Source organism: Cervus elaphus, chromosome 5 (genome assembly GCF_910594005.1).
Source record: "Cervus elaphus chromosome 5, mCerEla1.1, whole genome shotgun sequence".
Classification (NCBI taxonomy): domain Eukaryota; kingdom Metazoa; phylum Chordata; class Mammalia; order Artiodactyla; family Cervidae; genus Cervus; species Cervus elaphus.
In genome coordinates, this window is record NC_057819.1 from 58,232,166 (window position 1) to 58,253,028 (window position 20,863).

The window sequence follows — 20,863 nt, forward strand, 5'->3', positions numbered from 1 at the left end:
TTTTCAATTTCTACTTGAATTGTATGTCAAAGATTGACTTGCTAGCTAGCTGCTAGGCATGTATCGTCCAATGACAACAATGTTAAAAAATCAGAGGCCAAAATGCAAACACAGGCTTCTGGGATAGGGCAAGAGTGAGGCAGACAGGGTGGAATGAGCGTGATTTTTAAAGATTTCAGTGAAACAGAAAATACTGGACAAAAGCCCTGACCTTTACTCCCTCTCAAATGCTGAGGGGTGAGTACGTAGCTCTGAGCCCATCTTGGCCTGATAAGGACTCTAGTCTTTCACAGGACAGCCGAGGGGGACTCATGACTGGTTTGCATAACTGGGTGATGATTTGGAGAGAGGAGGTGAGAAGGTAGGATTAGGGGTTGAGTTCTGACTCATCCTAGTAGTAAATGATGGTTGTGTGTGAACTTCCGACACAACCCTCTTACGCTGTCGGTGGACACTGCTTGGGAATGGCTCCCTATTCCTTTCACAGAAACACAGAAAAAAAAATGAACAAAGTTTTAAAAACAGGAGTTTTAAGCAGAGACTTTTCAGACACGGCACATTTTCTTTCCTTGTGATCTATCTTCTGGAAAGAAGCACACAGGTTTTGATCTATCTTCCTTACAGTAATCACAATTCATTTATCGCACTTGCTTCCCCTGAAAAGAGTCACCATAGGATTATGTCAGAGGGGTCTGAGCCCTTATAAAGGGTCTAAAAAATGCTCTGTACTAAATACTAACATTCAGATGGAAAATAGTAGAAAAATACTTTTATAATAGAGTCAAAATCCACAGAAAGTAATGAAAACTTAAACACCTCACGTCCTAGAACTTGAGGAAGAGTAAGTTTAATTTAATGTGGGTGAAATGTTGGGGAGAAATATGAGGAAATTCTCAAAGTGACTGTGATGTACTTTTATATTTTGCCAAATTTAATTTCAGAAGTTATGAAACTGTCCTTAATACAATAGTTGTCTAGCACTACCAGGGCAAGGATGGCAAACACATGACTTCAGGTCGAAGCTTGCATGGCTGCATGCTCAGTCACCCAGGTAAGGGGAGGGACAAATGCTAAGGTCAATACAAGTTTTTCTCCTGGGCTAAAAAGCATTATCAGAGTGCATGATGTCTGAAATTAACATTGTGCGGGCGGAGCAGTTACTAGTAATGATAGGGCATGACCATGGAGCAGGGAGCTAGGATGATGTGGAGAATAAGACCAGGAGAGAAGAGGACATCAAAAGCCCGATTTTGAAATTACCAAGAATTATGAGAAGAGTGCTGTTGCAGTGAGTGACAGTGGGTCGTGCATGAGACTATTCAAGGAATGATGAGAAGTGACTATAAAGTCTGTAGATGATTGACACATGGAGAAGTGGATGACCAATGGCTGAGCTTCAAAGGAAGCAAGAATGTTTTGGGAGAAGAAAAGGGGACTCCTCTAGAATTGGCAGTGAGTACTTCCAACTGTCAGCCTTCCCAGGTGGTTCTAGTGGTAAAGAATCTGCTTGCCAATGCAGGGTATGTAAGAGATGCACGTTCAGTCCTTGGGTCAGGAAGATCTTCTAAAGGAGGACATGTCTCCAGTATTCTTGCCTGGAGAATCCCATGGACAGAGGAGCCTGGCAGACTACAGTCCATGCAGTTGCAAAGAGTTGAACATGGCTGAAGCGACTTGTCACCAATGCACTTGCCACTGTAGGAAATACAGGTTTCACTTAGAATAAAGAGGTGGAAATAATGTGGAGAAGACCTTGAGGATATAGAAAATTTTGCTGATGACAGACAATGAGTTCCAGAGGTCATAGTGAACAGTCTGTGTCCTTGGGTAGAATATGAGATTGCGTCATATAAAGAGAGGGTCAGTGCTGTGTGGGGATGTGATTTAAAATGACAAGTGTTGTTGGAGCTTTTCCTGATGGCTGAAATAGTATGTGTGTATGTGATGTGCAATTAAGAAAAATTCCCAGAATGATTTACTCAGTTTTGAATATAGAGAACATGGGAGAATATGGCTTGTGCATATGCTAAAGCCATTTCTTTTCTTTTTTAAAAAAAATTAAGGTACGTACATTGGGTTTTTTTGTTTGTTTTTTCAGGTTTTTTTTGGGGGGGGGTGACGCTGTGCTAGATCTTAGTTGCAGCTTGCAGCACCAGTGGTTGTGGCATGAGGGATCTTCAGTCTTCACTGTGGCATGTGAACTCTTAGTTGCAGCGTGTGGGATCTAGTTCCCTGACCAGGGATCTAACCCTGGTCCCCTGCATTCTGAATGTGGAATCTTACCCATTTGACTCCCAGGGATGTCCGGTTAGTCATTTCTTTAAACAATTTACTATCATCACCAATAGGTGGTGCTGTTGGCCCAAGATAGCTTGGTTGCTGTTCCAAATAGCTGGGAGAAATTTCAATAACCTCAAATACACAGAAGACACCACCCTTATGGTAGAAAGCGAAGAGGAACTAAAGAGCCTCTTGATGAAAGTGAAAGAGGAGAGTGAAAAAGTTGACTTAAAACTCAACATTCAAAAACCTAAGTTCATGGCATCTAGTCCCATCACTTCATGGCAAATAGGTGGGAAACAATGAGAGAGAGACTTTATTTTGGGGGGCTCCAAAATCACTGCAGATGGTGACTGCAGCCATGAAATTAAGAGATGCTTGCTCCTTGGAATAAAAGCTATGATCAACCTAGACAGCATATTAAAAAGCAGAGACATTATTTTGCCAACAAAGGTCCGTCTAGTCAAAGCTATAGTGTTTTTCAGTAGTCATGTATGAATGTGAGAGTTGGACTATAAAGAAAGCTGAGTGCCAAAGAATTGATGCTTTTGAACTGTGGTGTTGGAGAAGACTCTTGAGAGTCCCTTGGACTGCAAGGAGATCCAACCAGTCCATCCTAAAGGAGATCAGTCCTGAATATTCATTGGAAGGACTGATGCTGAAGCTGAAACTCCAATATTTTGGCCACCTGATGTGAAGAACTGACTCACTGGAAAAGACCCTGATGCTGGGCAAGATTGAAGGTGGGAGGAGAAGGGGAATGACAGAGGATGAGATGGTTGGATGGCATTACCGACTTGATGGACATGAGTTTGAACAAGCTCCAGGAGATGGTGATGGACAGGGAAGCCCGGTGTGCTGCAGTCTATGGGGTCGTAAAGAGTCGGACACGACTGAGTGACTAAACTGAACCAAACTGATAGGCAAGGGAGGGAAAGGAAGTCAGAGACTGGATATGATAGGAAGAAGGCAATATATTTGCCACAAGGTAAAATGAGAGGATGCTGGTAGACTTAAGAGTTCTGCTTTTCTGGATTAACCATTCTTATATAAAATTGATTTTTTTATGATAGACAAACAAGCACTAATTCTCACAAAGTACTGGGACTTTTAAAAAAATCTTGAATACAAAGACAATTATGGAAATACATGAAATGAACATGACGGTGCATTTGCTTTTGATCTTTTAAATTAAAAAAAAAATAGAGAAAGAGATGGAGTTACAGAACTTGCAGACCACTGAGGGCAATTCAGGGTGCCAAGGCATTGGGATTTCTCTTATTTCACCTCTGGGACAACCAGGAACAATGAATCCTGGTAGACAGCTCTTTGAGAAATCACTGGCTAGATCCTGTTATTTGTCTGAAAACAATGCTCTGTAAAAGGCAAATTCAATTTTCACCATAAAAACAAGTAAACACATCCCCCTCTCCTTTTCTTCTCTCTTCTGCTTGCTTTGGAGAGTCAGAACACAGCACTTAGACAGCCAGGGGGCACAATGACTTCCTTCTCAGAAGGAGGGCCAGCTGAAAGAGGCAGATGCTGTTCAGAGTCTATGAGCTTTGCATATTCATACTTCTCAGTTTCTCAGCAGCAGAAAACTCCAGTAACGAGTGTGTGGATACTCTCGCCGTCTTCGTATAGCTTGGGGGTTTGCCATTCTCGTGTTCTCTATGTAGAATTGCCTCTTATCACACCAGGAGGTTCTCACCCCTCAAACTGAATCATCACTTGTATGTTGAAGTTTTCAACATCACCCAAAAGATTTTTAAGGGCTTGTCAAAAGCCTCTTCATAGTCTCTAGCCATGAATAAAAATGATTTCAGATAATATCTCTATTGCACATTTTATTTCATGGGACTAATTTAATTGATTGAGCTGAGTAGTTAAAGGGTGTGAAGTGGTTGCTAGTAATAAGGAGAAAATTTTAGGAAAATATCTCAGGTACATACTGATATGCTGGTTTTATTTAAATGGTTGAAACTCTTCTTTAAATTAATGCACTTACACCTTGATTAAACAACTAAGGCAAAAAAAAAAAAAAGCCAACAAACTCCTTTATAATGAAATCAGCCTTATTAAGAAAAACATCTGCTTTGCTTGGGATTTATCTTCACATTAAAAATATACGATTACCTCTGCCCATACCTCCTACTTGGCCAAATATGGTCAAAAGTTAACACTAGCCCTGGGAAAAATAACTATTTTCTCGTTTCTCTTGGATACATCATCCTGGGTAAGCATTTGACAGCCAAGTTATTAATATTATTTTAAAATTTGTAAAAGATTCAATGTCTAGCATTTATGAGCTAAGCTCCAGGAAATTTGGAGAGACTTGCTATTTTTTCTCTTTATTAAAACTTAGAACAGAAGGCCAGACTCTCCACTTTTCCCCCACAGTGAGGTAGACAGTGGGGCCTGATCTGTTCTTTCTTAAGTGTGATCATTCTAGAATAATGGAGGACATTCTAGAATAATGGAGACCTTCAGCCTGTGTCATAATAACACCTTTTCTCCTTGAACCTTCTACTGGCTTCTAGGCAGCACTGGCTTCTAGAACCAATCAAGGGCACCCCACACCATCAGCAGCTGTTTCTATCAACAGTTCCAGTCTGCAAGCAACTCAGAGCAGGGTTTATCACAGTGTTCAAAATTATTCCTGGTTTTTGTTAAAAATTCCTGAACCTTACCACAGAATGGATCAGGATCACTGGGATGGGCTGAAAAATCTGCATTTTAAAAAAATCAGAGTTGAATCTTTGCTTATATCTCCTATTGACAACTAGTGAGCAGCTGTGCTCCTGAAAGAGCTTTTCGATAGAACTGCTATTTTTTTTTTTAATTTTATTTGGCTGTGTGGGGTCTTACTTGTGATGCTTGGGCTTAGCTGCTCTCCAGCATGTGGGGTCTTAGCTCTCCAGCCAAGGATCGAACCCGCATCCCCTGCATTGCAGGCCAGATTCTTAACTGCTGGACCCCTGAGGAATTCCCGAAATGGAACTACTTTAAATGGCTGCAGAGAAAACAAACAACAGAAAAGCTCATTATGTCTCAAGTTTAACTCTTCATCTGACGTATCATGAGCCAGCCTGGAGGAGTCTTTCTGCTGCCCTGTTCAACTTTTACTAACTGCTCAAAGCCCCGAACCTCGTGTCCTACTTCATCACTAAACTGGAGCTGATCGTCACTAGATCCTCACTCTTCTTGCTTTCAATAATGATATAAGCTTCTAACTCCCTGGGATAATTCAATCCTGCTCAAAATCCCTAGATTATCATGACTAATACAGGTTACTTCCAACATTCTCCTTTTACTTACAATCATTTAAAAAAACCTACTAATCTAGACTTAATATTCAAAACTCCCTTATCCAGAATCACATCATAAAAAACTGTGGAAAATTTTTGGAGAGATGAGAATACCAGACCACCTTACCTGCTTCCTGAGAAACCTGTATGCAGGTCAAGAAGCAACAGTTAGAACCAGACATGGAACAAGAGAATGGTTCCAAATTGGGAAAGGAGTACGTCAAGGCTGCATATTTTCACCTTGCTTATTTAACTTCAATGCAGAGTATATCATGTGAAATGCCAGGCTGGATGAAGTTCAAGTTGGAAGTAAGATTGCCAAGAGAAATATCAATAACCTCAGATACGCAGATGACACCACCCTAGTGGCAGAACATGAAGAAGAACTAAAGAGCCTCTTGATGAGGGTGAAAGAGGAGAGTGAAAAAACTGGCTTAAAACTCAACGTTCAAACAACTAAGATATGGCATACGGTCCCATCACTTCATGGAAAATAGATGGGGAAACAGTGGAAACAGTGAGAAATTTTATTTTCTTGGGCTCCAAAATCACTGTGGATGGTGACTGCAGCCATGAAATTAAAAGACACTTGTTCCTTGGAAGAAAAGGTATGACCAACCTAGACAGTGTATTAAAAGGCAGAGACATTACTTTGTCAACCAAGGTCAATCTAATCAAAGTTATGTTTTTCCCAGTAGTCATGTATGGGTGTGAGAGTTGGTCCATAAGAAGGCTGAGTGCCAAAGAATTTGATGCTTTTGAACTGTGGTGTTGGAGAAGACTCTTGAGAGTGCCTTGGACTGCAAGGAGATCAAACCAGTCCATCCTAAAGCAAATCAGTCCTAAATATTCATTGGAAAGACTGATGCTGAAGCTGGAATTCCAATACTTTGGCCACCTGATGTAAGAGGCAACTCATTGGAAAAGACCCTAATGCTGGGCAAGATTGAAGGCAGGAGTGACAGAGGACAAGATGGTTGGATGGCATCACCGACTCAGTGGACAAAAGTTTGAGCAAGCTCCAGGAGATGGTAGTGGACTGGGAAGCCTTGCATGCTGCAGCCCATGGGATTGCAAAGAGTTGGATATGACTCAGCAACTGAACAAGAAACTTGACATTTTAATTGGTACATGCTTGATAGGCATTTCAGGATAAACACATTGAAAACTGAGTTCCTGTCACCTCATGAAGCCTTCATCACCTTAGTTTAAGGCAATTCTGTTCCACAGTTGCTCAAGCCAATTGCTTGGGTGTCATCCTTGACTCCTTTATTTTCCTAACAGTCCGCTCCAGTCCATCTGCAAAAATTGACAGCTCTACCTTTAAAGAACATCTAGCATAAGACCACTTTCCAGTACCAGCTTTACCATATCTCTCCCCCAAAACACTCATCTCTCATCTGGATTATGAAAAGCCTTATTCTCTCTTCTCTTAACCTCTGCAGGCTATTCTCAGCACAGTGGTTAGAGTTAGCTTGAAAAACTGAAGGCAATGATGTCATTTATCTGTTCAGAATTTTGCAATGGGCTTCCCATTTTGTGAAGCTGCTCTTGTCAAGATCACTAAAGGTCTCCATGTTTCTCAGTCCTCTTACCTGTCAGACAGAGATAATTGCTCCTTCTTGAAACACTTTCTGTACTTAGCCTAAGGACTCCATCCTTTCCAGATTCTCTTTCTAATTTCCAGGCTCTTTTGCTGATTCCTTCCCATCTTTGAGCTCTCTTCAGATAGTGTCTCTGTTCTACTCACTGTCTGGAATGTAAAGCCATCCAACCCCAGGACTTGAAATACTATCTATTGAGGCTTCTCAAAATTGTGTCTTCAGCCTCTATCTATTCCCTGAACTTCAAATCCATATAACAAACTCCATACTGAAACTCTTGTCTTGAGAATTTGAGAATCTCAAACTTAGTATGAAAAAAATTTTTTGATTTAAGCTATCACCCCACCCCTCAAAATCTGCCCCTTCTTATGATGTGGCAACTCCAGTCTCCTAGCTATTCAGCCCAAAATATTGGAGTTGTCTTAAATCTTTTCTATCATATCCCACATCTAATCTCAAATGCTGTTTTCTCTACATTCAATTCATTTCCAAACTTTGCCAGTCTTTAGTATTTCTATTAATACCATCAACTCCTTCTTGATGATGGTCATTGGCTTCCTCATTGTTGTTGCCCTTAACTCCCTACATCCTACTCTCCACCCAGGAGCCTGGGTGAGTCTTCTATAACATGCAAGTCAGATCATGACTCTCTTCTACTCAAAACTCTCCAATGACTTCCCAGCTCACTCCAAGTAATAGTGCAAAAGCTTTACCCCAGCCTTTGCTATTGCTGTTCAGTCACTAAATCATGACCCTTGGATTGCAGCATGCCAGGCTTCCACCATCTCCCAGAGCTTGGCTCAAGTTCATGTCCATTGAGTCAGTGATGCCATCCAACCATCTTGTCCTCTGTTTCCCTCTTCTCCTCTTGCCCTCAATCTTCCCCAGCATCAGGGTCTTTTCCAATGAGGAGGCTCTTTGCATCAGGTGGCCAAAGTATTGCAGCTTTAGCTTCAGTACAAGTCCTTACAATGAATATTCAGGACTGATTTCCTTTAGGATTTACTGATTTGATCTCCTTGCTGTCCAAGGGACTCTCAAGAGTCTTCTCCAGTGCCACAGCTCCAAAGCATCAATTTTTTGGTGCTCAGCCTTCTTAATGGTCCAACTCTCACATCCGTACATGACTACTGAAAAACCATAGCTTTGACTAGACAGACCTTTGTTGGCAAAGTGATGTCTTTGCTTTCTAATACCCCAGCCTACAAGAACTCAAATGAGCTGGGCCCAGAGTGTCCCTTGCTTTTCCATCAAGACCCCTGCCTCTGTATCAGGCTCACTCTGCCCCATCCTCCTTAGACTCACTGTGGTCACCCCAGACCTCCCTGCTGGGTGTACGTTTGCTTCAGGGCGTGTGTACTTGTGATCTCTTCTGTGCGGAACATTCACTGAAACATCCGCTTGGCTTCCTTCCTCACTTCCATTAGGTCTCTGTGCAAACATCACCTCCTCTAAGAGGCTTTCCACGGTCACCAGTCTAAAATAACACATCCATAATGTCCAGCGTGGTGACTAGAGCTGCCAAGAGAGTAAATCATAGAGATTCTCAGCACCGGGAAAAAAAACATGGTTAACTTTGTATGGTGACTGATGGTCACTAGACTTACTGTGTGGATCACTTTGTCATGCATACAAACAGCGAATCATTACGTTGTACACCTGAAAGTAATAGGATGTTACATGGCAATTATACCTCAATAAAATAATAAATAAATAAAATACATCCACACCATACTCTCTTTCCCTTTATGTACCATTTTCTTTTTTTTTATTTGTTTTTGGCCAAGTCACCCAGCTTGTGGGATCTTAGTTCCTTGACCGGGGATTAAACTTGGGTCCTCAGCACTGAGAGTGCAGAGTCCTAACCACTGGACCACCAGAGAATTCCACCCACTATTTTCTTTTTCACAGCATTTATCATTTGATGCCTATGTGCTCTCCTTTATTTATTTGTTTATTTATTACTGTCTCCTCCCACAAAAACAAAGGTTATAATTCATCCTAACACTGAATTCTGTAAAAGCAGTCTTTCTCTCACCATCACTTTATATCATATTCTCACCAATTTTATTATCATCATTTGATATTCTATTACAAGAATGATCCATATCAACATCTCAAAGCATTATTTAGTCAAAATTTAGCAAACACCTACTATGTGCCAGACATTGTCCTAGGTGCTAGGGATAATAGTAAACACAACTAAAAAATTACCCTCAAGAAGAGGGTACTGACTAAACAGGACAAATAAGTAAAATATTTAGCATAGATGATAACAGTAAGTGTGAAAGAGAAAAAATAAATTAAAAAGGAAAAGAGGTACAAAATATCAAGGATTGAGGAAATTGAAATTTTAAATAGGGTGGCCAGGGAATGCGTTAAAGAGAAGTTCATTTTTTGAAAGATGTGAGAGAGCTAGCAGAATGATAAAGCATATTAAAAAAAAAAAAAAAAAAACTTGAGAGCATAAATGGCATCTTCTAGGACCCACAAGGAGGCCTGTGCAGCTGCTGCAGAGAGGGCAGGGGAGAGGGTAGGTGATGAAGAGAGAAAGGGGCCACCTTGCAGGTGATAGTGAGCAAGTTGTCTTGGGCTTTAAATAATGGGAAGTTTGGAGCAGGTAAATAGCATCACTCGCCTCCAGTGTTTTCAAGCTAACTCTGGCCACTGTGCTGAGAATGGCCTGCAGTCTGATAAGAGTGGGCTCAGAAAAAGAACCCATTCTTGGAGGAAATGGAGCTGTGAGAATAAACTAATTAGCCTAAGAATTGTGCTGCAGAAAGGAGACAAGAAGGAGTCTATAGCTAAATGGAGACGTGGGATCAAGAGATTTCTTTCTTAAATTTAAGTTGGGCAATATTATTGCTTGTTTATAGGCCCAAGGGAAGAGTGAAGTAAGGAGGAAGTCAATGATGCAGAAGAGACCTCTAGACGAGTGAGAGCGTCGTATGTCAGAAGGAGTTGGGGATTGCCCAACAAAAGAGGTGGGCACCAATACAGCTGGTTTTGTAAATTTGGTTGTAGCAGCCAATAATAATTGTTTTCTGATTGTTTCTATTTCCTCAATGAAGTAAGAATCAAGGTCATCAGTTGCAAGCTGGGAAACAGCAGGAGAAGGAAAGAGGATTGAGTGAGTGAGAAGTGATAATCTGGGGGGGCTTAGGGTGACTGGACTGGGGAGGGGAGGCAGGAGCAGTACCTACTGGACACTGAAAGGGCAGTGATGAGTTTGCAGTGAGACCAGCAAGGGAGGGAGGGGTTGGATTTAGCCAAGTGGGCACTTTCCCACATAACCACTGCTTGAAGAAAGAAAAGCAAGAGATTTGAACATATGCCCAAGGAATAAGTTTAATGAAGAATAACAGAGCTAAAACTATGTCAGAAGGGAAGTACCCTGGTGGTCTACCTGGATACTACCTCCATGCTTTCACTGCTGAGGGCTCGTGTTCAATCCTTGGTCAAAGAACTAATATCCCATGAGCCATTTGGTGTGGCCAAAAAAAAAAAAAAAAAGGGTATGAGGAGAGTGAGGGTGTGGAGGTTCTGGAGGGGTTGAAAAACCACCTGTATGTGGATATTAGAGAAAATGAAGTGGCGTTGGAGTGAAAAGCGCTTGAAAATGAGTTATGGGAAAGGCAGTGATGTAGTCTAGATAACTTTGGAGGTAGGTGGCTGAACAGTGTGAAGGACAAGCTCCTTGGAGGGAGGCAGTCAAGGACCCAAGAACTCACAATAATGGAAGGATCATCTCAGTGATAGTGAAATGACTGAAGAGGTGGGCAGTGAGGCAAGAGCTAAAATCTTTAAGAACTCATGGGGAGTGACCTGGAGAGCTGTAGGTGATGACAAGTTGGGGGCATCATGGAGGAAGTGGCAAAAGTATGAGCTTCCAGGGCTTCCCCCGTGACTCAGCTGGTAAGAATCTGCCTGCAATGAAGGAGCCGTGGGAGATGTGGGTTCGATCCCTGGTTTGGAAAGATCCCCTGGAGGAGGACATGGCAACCCACTCTAGTACTCTTGCCTGGAGAATCCCATGGACAGAGGAGCCTGGAGGCTACAGTCCATAGGAGTCACAAAGAGTCGGACACGATTGAAGTGACTTAGCACACATGCAGGCATGAGCTTCCAAGGAGTTAGGCGGTTTAAGAAAGAGGAGAAGGCACGGTATGGAAGTGGCCATGAAGGACACAAAGGACAGTACCACTTCTGGGCTTAGGGATAGGAAACAAAAGCAGTCACTGCCTGAGGCGACTTTAGCAGATGTAGTGTTTTCAGGGGAGTGCTGGGTTAGAGTTGCAGCAAGACAAGATTGAGGATATAGAAGACTTTGTTCTGTTTTATTTTTTTTTTGGTGGCACTGCACAGCTCATGGGATCTTAGATCCCTGCCCAGGGATTGAACCGGGCCCTTGGCAGTGAGAGCTCAGAGTCATAACCACTGGACTGCAAGGGACGTCTCTAGGAGACTTGTTGATACAGACTTGAATTCTGGTGTGCTCAATCGCTCTTTGCAATCCATGGACTGTAGCCTGCCAGGCTCCTCTGCCCATGGAATTTTCCAGGCAAGAGTTCTGGGGTGGGGTGCCATTTCCTACTCTATGGGATCTTTCCAACTCAGGAATCAAACCTGCATCTCTTGCGTCTCCTGCATTGGCAGGCAGATTCTTTACCACTGATCCAGTTCTGGAGGTTACAGCAAAAGAGACTATGATTGCAGAGGAAAGAAAGATTGGGTCAGGTTATTATAGGATTCACAGAGGGAGTCAGTGCTAGAGTAAAGTAGCGTGTTCTGGGAGTCTTGACTTTCTCAAAGTTGCTGAAGTGAATAGTGATGGAGAATATGAGATTTTTCCTAGGAGATTCTGGGGCAGATAAAGGTGCAGAGGCTGTGAGTTCATTGAAAGTGAAGTCAGGGCTCCTGCCCACAGCAGGTAGAGCTCTGAAGACTCAGAGTTCAGTCATTCTGATGGTGACTTTGAGGCTGACACAAATGCAGTGGCACCAGGGATCCTGGGGACTTTGACACAGTCGGCTGATGCAGTGGGACCTTCGTAGCAGATGGAGGGAAGTTCTTGATGGCCTTCCATCAGCATGGGCAAAGTTGTCTTCTCCATCTAAAAGATTAACAAATGTAACCTGTTTCCCCTGGAGTTCACTCCTGGGAGCCCACATGTCACTCTACACAACCAGGAGGGAGGGATCGATGGATTTCTCTTCAACAAGAAGATGAGTGTTGCACAAACCACATAATCAAGGCAAACTAGTTAATTAAAAAAGTTACTGGGGACTTACCTGGTGGTCCAGGGATTTAAGGCTCTGAGCTTCCACTGCAGTGGGCACGGCTTCCATCCCTGGTTGGGGAACTAAGATCCCACATGCCACACTGTGGGGCTCAAAACAAACAAAACCAAAAAAACCCACTTAAGAGTCTTGGTTTTGTTGGCATAGAATTTGAGAGCTGAATCATTCTGAAATGGCTTAATATGAGTTTCATTGAGTAGGAGATGACTTTTTCATGGAAGACGTGCACTGGCTTATTAAGTTGGAGCCAATTTTAGGGGGGCTAGAAGGGTTTCCCAACACAGGAAGATTATCTGTGTTGCTGACTGTTCTCCCCACAGGGCACTGATACCAGTCAGACCATCTGGTGGTTTTCTTTCCATTACTTCTGCAAAGAAAATGTTAGTAATAAATTGAGGAATTTAAGACTGAATATTTTCTTTTTTGGGGAGAAAGACATTTGGGATGGGAAAAAAAAAAAAAAAGAAAACACTAGAGGGTGAGGGGAAAGGGATAGGACATCTTTTCCTTCTTTCCAAATCAGAAACAGCTTAGAGAAATAAAGTGATACAACATCCAGTCTATTCCTATGCCTTGAGGCATGAGTGTAACTAAACCATTAGGGGATGCAAATTGAATCCTCTCTGACTAAAATTCAGTGTAGAACAGACTCTTTGGGCCACACGTAGACACCACCCACTCACAAACAGGCTTTTCCTCTGAACATTCACAGGCAGGCTCTGCTCAAGCAAGGGGAAAACTTTGACTCTCGGGATGATTAAAAATGAAGAAATACTTTAATTTTCTCCTTAAGTTAGCTGATAATACATTGAGGATGATATCAGCTTTATTCACTGAAGTTTGAAAAATGAGACATCTGATTAGCTTGATAGTTTGTGAAAAACAGTGCAAGTGATGAGGAATAGATTGCTTGCTTCTTACTCACTGTTTGGGGACATGGAATTACACTGTTGTCAGACAGGTTTGTCCTGCCTCCACACAAATGATGGATAGAATGGAAGCATTCATTTACTGTAAGCTCCTGTGACTCCTTACAAATACTATTGGGAATAGTGCTGCTGTTCCTTAAAAAAACTAAAAACAGATTACCATCAGATCAATTCAGTCTCTCAGTCGTGTCCGACTCTTTGCAACCCCATGAACTGCAGCATGCCAGGCCTCCCTGTCCATCACCAACTCTCGGAGTTCACCCAAACCCATATCCATCGAGTTGGTGATGCCATCCAACCTTCTCATCCTCTGTCGTCCTCTTCTCCTCCTGCCTTCAATCTTTCCCAGCATTAGGGTCTTTTCAAATCAGTCAGCTCTCTGCATCAGGTGGCCAAAGTATTGGAGTTTCAACTTCAGCATCAGTCATTCCAATGGATATTCAGGACTGACTGCATTTATGATAGACTGGTTGGATCTCCTTGCAGTCCAACGGACTCTCAAGAGTCTTCTCCAACACCACAGGTCAAAAGCATCAATTCTCCAGCGCTCAGCTTTCTTTATAGTCCAACTCTCACATCCATATATGACCACTGGAAAAACCATAGCCTTGACTAGATGGACCTTTGTTGGCAAAGTAATGTCTCTGCTTTTTAATATGCTGTCTAGGTTGGTCATAACTTCTCTCCCAAGGAGCAAGTGTCTTTTAATTTTATGGCTGCCATCACCATCCACAGTGATTGCATCTGCAGGTAATCACAGATTGCCATATGTGCCAGCAATTCCTTTCTGGATATACACCTGAAAGAACTGAAAGCAGGATCTCAGAGATAGTTTCACGCTCTGTATACTCAAGTTCCGGGGAAGGCAATGGCACCCCACTCCAGTACTCTTGCCTGGAAAATCCCATGGACGGAGGAGCCTGGTGGGCTGCAGTCCATGGGGTCGCACAGAGTCGGACACGACTGAGCGACTTCACTTTCATTTTTCACTTTCATGCATTGGAGAAGGAAATGGCAACCCACTCCAGTGTTCTTGCCTGGAGAATCTCAGGGACGGGGGAGCCTGGTGGGCTGCCGCCTATGGGGTCGCACAGAGTCAGACACGACTGAAGCGACCTAGCAGCAGCAGCAGCATACTTATGTTCATGACAGCATTATTCACCAGAGCCTAAGGTGGAAGCAATGCAAATGTCCACTGATAGATTAACGGGTAAATAAAGTGTGATATATACATACAACGGAATATTACATAGCTTTTAAAAAAGGGAGGAAATTCTGACACATGCTACAACATGGTAGTATCTTAACGTTATGCCAAACGAAGTAAGCCAGACACCTAAGAACAAACACTGTACAACTCCACTTACCTGAGAGGCTTAGAGGAGCCGAATTCATAGACTCAAAGCGGAAGGGTGGTTGCCAGGGACTGGGGGAGGGAGACTGGGAAGTCATGATTTAAGGAGTAAAGTGTTTTACTTGGGGATGATGAAAAAGTTCTGGAGATGGATAATGGTGATGATTGAACAGTAATGTGAATGAAATTAATAACACTGAACTATACACTTAAAACTGGTTATAATGGTAAATTTTATGTTACGTGTTTTTTCTCACAATTAAAAACATGCTAATGGTTCTATGGATTTGCCTATTCTGGGCATTCCATATCAATGGGATCATACAGTTTTGTGATCTTTTGTATCTGGCTTGTTTTACCCCCTATGATGTTTCAAAGTTCATTCATGTTATAGTATGTGTCAATACTTCATCCATTTTTATAGCTGAATAATCTTCCATTATATGGATAAACCACATTCTTTCTAGGAGCTGGAGGGAAGAGGTAATAGAGAGTAACTTTTAAGGGACATGTAGTTTCTTTGGGGGAGTGATGAAAATGTTCTAAAATTAGATTTTTGCTATAGTTGCACAACTCTGTGAATATACTAAAACCACGGAATTGTATATTTTAAAAAGGTGAGGTTCACAGTATACAAATTATATCTCAATAAAACTTATATAAAAAAAACTGAGGGGAAAAAAAGAACCCCTGATGGCATCCTAGATGCGTTAACCAAAGACTAGAATCTATAACAAATATGGTGGAAAAGACACACATCTAGGGTCAGAAGGTCTGGGTTCAAGTTGTGACTCTGGCATTTGTTTATGTGATTTTGGCCAAGCACTATGCTCTCTGAACTTTGCGTTTATGATGTGTAAATTGGAAAAATAAAGTAATGCTTACTTTGTAGGGCATGGTGAGGACCAAATAACAATGAATATGAAGGGCTTTTTAAATATCTGAGTTGATGTTTTAATATTAGCACTAATTAGCGTGCAGGGGGTATGTGTGTAGGGATAGGAGAGAGTTACCTTGTGTACAAAGAGCTGCTGGATAGAAGAGAATTGGATTTATCCTGAGTCATTTAAAGAGCAGAACTGGGAACATGGATATAATTTAGAAAGAAGGCAGGTGCTGAGTTAGTAATATAAAGACCTTTCCAAAGGAAGATGCTGACTGAGTACCCCTCACTGTCAGTATTAGAATAGAGCCTGGAGTCATGCTTCCCATGGGCTGCTTCTTTCCAAGCTTGAAACATATCTTGGTTTTTTCTAATTGTGAGACTTTTTCCCTCTATTTTTCCCAAATCTTAACTCCAATGTTTTTCCAAAAGTATGTATCTTCTCCATGACAATCAAGTCTTTTTGTTAAAGTATTTTTTTTAAAAATTCATTTATGTATCTGGTTGCACCAGCTCTTAGTTGTAGCATGTGGGATTTTCAGTTGCAACATGTGAGATCTAGTTCCCCATCCAGGGATCAAACCCAGGGCCGCCTGCACTGGGAGTGTGGAGTCTTAGCCACTGGACCACCAGGGAAGTTCCTTGATGGTCAGATCTTTACAAATGCAGCCTTTCTTTACCCCCTGGCCCCTTGTCTTTCCCCAGATTCCTCTATTCTTTTTACCTTCATTCTCCATTCTTTCTAACTTCCACCGGGAATGGAGCAACAATCCTAGGGTGCTAGGCAATGGTTCTCAGTGCTTAACTATACATTGTAACCACCCTGGGCGCTTTACAAACTATTAATGCTTGGATCGCACTCTTAGAGGTCTAGGGTGTAGATTGGACGTCAGAATTTTTAAAGCTTCCAGGTGATTCCAATGTGCAGCCCAAATTGAGGACACTCTGTAGAAAGAATGATTGTGTGATCCCCGTGTAACTCAGCCTGGGGCTCAGGGGGCGGCGACATAGAAAGGTTGAGTTTTCCCAGCTCCTTCTCTCACACATCTTGGGCTTTGTCCCATCACCAGCTGCCTCTAAGTAGGTAAGCAACAGCTGCAGGTGAGTCTGGAACAGATGTCAAGCTGAAAATTCATTCCAGCAATTACTGTCCCCGTGAAGTCTTTTCTTTCTATTGAAAAGAAACTTGCCTTTATATTGCTATAACTAAAAGTCAAGCAGACCTGAACTGTGCTTCAGTCAGTCACCCTGGGGCCGCAAATATCCAAGCCAGCACTGGAAAGAAAGGGCAGGATTTCTGTACATGGAAAATGTACAATTGCATACATGTATTGTTTCCCAGGTGGCGCTAGTGGTAAAGAATCTGCCTGCCAGTACAGGAGACGCAGGAGAGTCAGGTTCAATCCCCTGGAGTAGGAAAATGGCAACACACGCCAGCATTCTTGCCTAGAGAACTCCATGGACAGAGGAGCCTGGCAGTCTACAATCCATGGGGTCTCAAAGAGTCAGACATGACTGAGCATGCACAACCTCTAGATAAGATTGAGTTCCACATCCATTCCACAGGACAGTGATTCCTTAACTATTTAGGTTGTACACTGAAGATGGGTAGCATAATTATTCCTGTGCTTGAACATACTGAATTGATGAGAAACTTAGTATTTCTACGACAGTGGGAGGTAGAATAAAAGAATCAGAATGTTCAGTGAGAAACTTAATCCTTTAGAATTGAAGAATTTACTAACAGCAAAAACAAGACACTTTAGGGAGGAAATCTCATCTTAAGGCCTTCTAATGTGAGAAACTTCAAGTATGTTGGATTGCTGACACCTCAAACTTTCTGCATTCAGATGCTCAAAATATTTCTCTCTTTATGAAAACTCCTTTAAATATTGTCTCGAAAAATTCTGTCCACTCAGGTATATTTGCAGAGGTGAATAATACTTCAATATGTTTGTAAAAGCCAACTGCTTGGCCTATGGCCTCACTGAGGGTGAATATTATCACACTCACACCAAAGAAAAGTATCTATCTTATTTAAAAAAGAAATCTTTCATTTTATGCTCTATGGGAAAGTTTAAAATAGAGAAATATTATTTTCCTTAGAAGGCCTGATAAATAATTCAGACTAGCTATAAATCTTAATGAAAAAAAATCTTTTTTTCTTTTTCAGTGAATCTCAGTCCTCTGTCTGTAATGGAACACAGTTGCTCTTTGACTGTTCCACATCTAATCACAATACTTTCTGGAAACGGCCTCTGATTTCTTTCTCTTTCTCATCCTCAATCTTTTGTGATTCTGGTGAAATTTATTCTAAGGGTGGACATGTGACCCAAGTCTGATCAACCAGACCAGGGATGGTGATTAGTTCAGAAACTAATATCAGGCACATGATACAAGTTGGACCAATTAGAGACAACAATGCTAATTTCAACATCACCGGTATCAGCTTGGTACATTTTCATACAGGTTATCATTATAGGTCACTGGGGCTTAACCTTGCTTTGAAATCCTGGAAGTAAATGTAGGACACATACCTCAGAGTTATCCCACCCAAGGGCAAAGGAATTGGGTATTTCACTCCACCTCCCGTCAGTCATTGGTTGAGTGCTACTAGTGGGAGTCGGGGTTCTCAGGTGGCACTAGCGGTAAAGAACCTGCCTGCCAACACAGGACACATAAAGAGACAGGGCACACTCCCTGGGTCAGGAAGATCCCCTGGAGAAGGAAATGGCAACCCACTCCAGGATTCCTGTCTGGAGAATCCCATGGACGGAAGGGCCTGCTGGGCTACAGTCCATGGGGTCACAAAGAGTTGGAGATGACTAAAGCAACTTAGCACCCATGCACTGGTGGTAGTGGGAGGGGATCATTAATCCCTTACATCTTGGGCTTGAATGATCAGAAAAAGCCCTCAGGCAAAAACACACATTTGAAAGTTGGCCCTGTATGTATCCAAATAGCAAAGGCATGGGGAATATGGGTAAGGTGTATCTGTCTTCTGCCATGAATAATGATCTTAGTACAATATCTTATTCCAATTTATCCTAGCCATTTAGTAAATGTCAGTTACTGACAATATATACTCATTCAACAAATATTTATTGTACCATGTACTAAGGTATATTTATTGTGCTAGGTGCTGGGAATTAAACAAGGTAAAGAATATCCCATCCATTAAGAAGCTGATAATCTTTAAACAGAGACAAGTGAGCAAGAATGAATTGCTGGGAGAACACGTATGAGAAGAACCTAACCTGGAATGTGTTTTCTAAGCAATTCCTCAGCTTTTGGCAGCAGGAAGACTACTGGAAGAAGATGAAAAATAAATTAATAAATAGGTGACAAAGGAGGAAAGGAAGTGGAGGTTTCACTGTGCATCCTTTTGTTTTGTTGCATTTCATACAATGTGCATGTATTATGTATATTAAAAAGTTGATGTTTAAAAAGAATAATTGTTTTATTTAAAGGAATAAATCTAGTAAGCATCAACTAATGAATAAAATTACCACTGTGCTAGTAATCTAAGTGCCTGTGAAGTGTGGAAAAAGAACTGGGGGCATAGTTCTGTTTGGGTGATGTGAACACATGTTACATGGAAAGCAATAGCATCAAGAAAGTTTTGAACTAACATCCTGCACTCTGGCTGGTCCAAGGAAAGGACCACCAGAGGTGTGGCACCAGGAAGGTTGGAGAGTGGAGAGGCAGAGATGAAGTATCTGTCATCAAATCTCCAGGGCTCTCAGGGAAGAGGCTGCACAAACAGTCCATCATGATCGCTGGGTCTTCCTTGTGGGGTTTTGGAGGGTGCTCAGCAATCACTGAATTTAATTAATTCTATTTGAAATGGATACATTAACCTAACACAATGCAATAACACTGACTATTAAGAATATCCCTGGCTCAAGAATTCCCTGGTGGTCCAGTGGTTAGAAGCCTGTGCTTCTCCTTCAGGGGGCCATGGCTTCCACTCCTGGTCGACGGAACTAAAATCCTACAAGTCCTGCTGCCTGGGCAAAGAACAAAAGTTTCACAGTGACTAAATAACCCTTCGATTATAATCTGGTTTCCCAGGGGTGTAACCTATGAAAGCAGAGCTGGCTGTCTGAGTGGAAAGGTTGTATGTTTCTTTAATGAATGCTTTCTTCTTCTCTTCTGGGTTGGTGTGACTCAGGAGTTTTAACCCTGATCCTCACCTTAGGGTGAGTGCATGCTAAGTTGCTTCAGTCATGTCGGGCTCTTTGCAACCCCATGGACTGTATAGCCTGCCAGGCTCCTCTGTTCATGCAATTTTTCAGGTAAGAATACTGGAGTGGGTTGCCGTGCCCTCCTCCAGGAGATATTTCCGACCCAGGGATCGAACCCAGGTCTCTAGCATCCCCTGCATTGGCAGGTGGTTTCTTTACCACTAGCACCACTTGAGAAGCTCTGATCTCAGAGTAAACTGAGGAAAATCATGTTTCTTGATGTACAGAGTCAAGATTAGTACTTGAAGTACACTAGCCCCACCAAGATAAGCACCTGGTGAGACCCTAAATCACATTTCTGTCTCATTTCACTACACATCCAGAAGTTTGAGGATATCCATGGTTGTGATGACATTCATTCAACTCAGGGCCACCCCTTTGCTCAAACTGGAGGCCACGAATCACAAGGGCAAAATTCACACACCCACCTCAGGATTTAATCAATGTTAGCATTTCACTCTATTTGCTTTACATACATAGTTTTACTGTAAAAAATTAAATGTGCTATAGTGAACTTTGTACCCTTCCATGATCCCAGGCTCCTTTCTCTTCCCTTTATTTTCAGAAGTTACATTATCTGAGGTTAGTATGTATTATTTTTATTCATGTTTTCATATTTTTTTACTAGAAATTTTTGAACTTCTAAGGAATAGGGTATGGTCTTATAAATTTTTAAGCTTTAGATAAATGGTACTATTTTCTCTATATTATCCTGTCCTTTGTTAACTCAAAATTATGTTTCCTAGACTTATAAGTAGCTATATATGGTGGTACTTACATTTAAAGTTTTAATATGCTTACTCAGCAATAAGTTTCTGAAGAAGGAAACGGCAACCCACTCCAGCATTCTTGCCTGGGAAATTCCATGGACGGGGAGCCTGGCAGGCTATAGTACACGGGGTTACAAAAGAGTTGGATGTGACTTGGCAACTAAACAACGATAATACAAAATACCGTA

General features: G+C 41.9%; 1 long non-coding RNA gene across 1 annotated transcript in view; it reads left to right on the forward strand.

Annotated features, from left to right (window-relative positions):
- LOC122694180 overlaps positions 1-19,938 on the forward strand; it is a 52,161-nt gene extending 32,223 nt beyond the window's left edge. The window contains exon 3 of the long non-coding RNA XR_006341130.1: positions 18,798-19,938. This is a non-coding gene — a long non-coding RNA (uncharacterized LOC122694180). The remainder of the gene's footprint in view (positions 1-18,797) is intronic.
- Positions 19,939-20,863: the final 925 nt, after the last annotated feature.